We start from the raw sequence: 707 nt of genomic DNA, 5'->3' as shown, positions 1-707 counted from the left end.
GCCATTTGCAAGAAAAGAAAAGGGAGTATCTGGCAAAGGCGTCTCGTTCTCTGATGACTTCAAGCGATGGCTCTGTCACGAGTTCCGATAAGATATCAAACTTTCCTCTCAAAAGCAAAACAAAGCGATAAATTCGGGGTGGGAATTGAATAGACCTCGATATGAAGGGACAAAGGAGACGATAAACGACGACATTAGAGCGCAGTCCGTTGGGAATGTTGATGAAGATCCGGGTCTGCGGAGCGCGCGCGCGAGAGGGAAGTCTCCTCTTCGGCCACGCGCTCCTTCAAAAACAAAAATGTATAAATTATGCGTCTCGATGCGAAGAGATAAAAGTTATAGCCTCTGGATTTGATGGTTGGAAGAAAGGGGGGAAAAAAAGACGGGAGGTGGAGGAGGGGGAGAGTAAGAGTCGCGCCGAAATAAACGGGATATTCAGTCATTCGCGTGTGACGGTTGGGCGAAAAGTTAGCGAAAAGCGTAAACAAAATCGACTTTTAGGTTTTGATTAATTCTCGGCCGCTGGAACTTGGAACTTTTTCTAATGACTAATGCCTCCCCCTCGTTAGCAAAGGCCCTATTTCATCTCCCGCTGCAGAATGCCGGTTAATTTGAATATGATTCCCGCAAGTGTGAGAACACCTTTAAAAGTAGTGGCGGCTAATCCCCCGGCCTGCCACATGCTCCTTCCCACAGCGGCTCATGTT

This window comes from Penaeus monodon, chromosome 25 (genome assembly GCF_015228065.2).
Source record: "Penaeus monodon isolate SGIC_2016 chromosome 25, NSTDA_Pmon_1, whole genome shotgun sequence".
Classification (NCBI taxonomy): Eukaryota; Metazoa; Arthropoda; class Malacostraca; order Decapoda; family Penaeidae; genus Penaeus; species Penaeus monodon.
Note: the sequence above shows the minus strand (reverse complement) of the source record.